This window comes from Octopus bimaculoides, chromosome 27, assembly GCF_001194135.2.
Source record: "Octopus bimaculoides isolate UCB-OBI-ISO-001 chromosome 27, ASM119413v2, whole genome shotgun sequence".
In the NCBI taxonomy this organism is placed as follows: Eukaryota; Metazoa; Mollusca; class Cephalopoda; order Octopoda; family Octopodidae; genus Octopus; species Octopus bimaculoides.
In genome coordinates, this window is record NC_069007.1 from 20387421 (window position 1) to 20388047 (window position 627).

The 627-nt window shown below is 32.7% G+C and overlaps 2 protein-coding genes across 2 annotated transcripts in view; one reads left to right on the forward strand and one right to left on the reverse strand.

Annotated features, from left to right (window-relative positions):
• The window catches only part of LOC106867727 (zinc finger protein 91), a 36846-nt gene that overhangs the window by 19118 nt on the left and 17101 nt on the right, over positions 1-627 (reverse strand). The gene's annotated exons all lie outside the window — the stretch shown is intronic.
• LOC128250973 (zinc finger protein 708-like) overlaps positions 1-627 on the forward strand; it is a 4608-nt gene that overhangs the window by 958 nt on the left and 3023 nt on the right. The gene's annotated exons all lie outside the window — the stretch shown is intronic.

Genomic DNA, 627 nt, shown 5'->3' on the forward strand with positions numbered 1-627 from the left:
GACATGAGTTGTCATGTGGCAGTCCACAAATATAATCTCATTCAAAGAAACTCTTCTGTTAAGTAAATTCACTGTCTTCCACTCATACAGGCTCATATGTGCATGTACCTTTGTTTTTATGTTCATCTGTTCATATGATTACTACTTTGTCTATGTTACTAATTACTGATGGCAAATAAAGTCCTTGAACATTATTCTTTACTCTTCGATGTTGTCATTAGGCTATCGGATCCTGCTTTCAACTCTCTACATATAGCAATACAAATGCAAAACAAGAATTACTATTTCTACATCAAATAATTTTTCATCCTTACAATACAATTTGTAAGAAATGTGAGAACTCCACATTTTGTATGTTGCATGTGTATGGTAACATGCAGACAGATCGCAATTTTTTCTCAAATTTCCAGTTTCGTTTTGTGAGTGGGAGCCACCAGTATTTTTTCTCACATTAAATTCCGATGTAATTATAATTTATACAGTTGGAAAGATAGTCGCAGAAAAAAATTACATGGAAAAAATATCCATTTTTCTTAAAGTTATGAGGAAACAAAGCCACCTCGTGTGAATTTTCCAAAACTCCTCTTCTTACCCTCACAAAATATTTACCACCAATTCCGATATAAT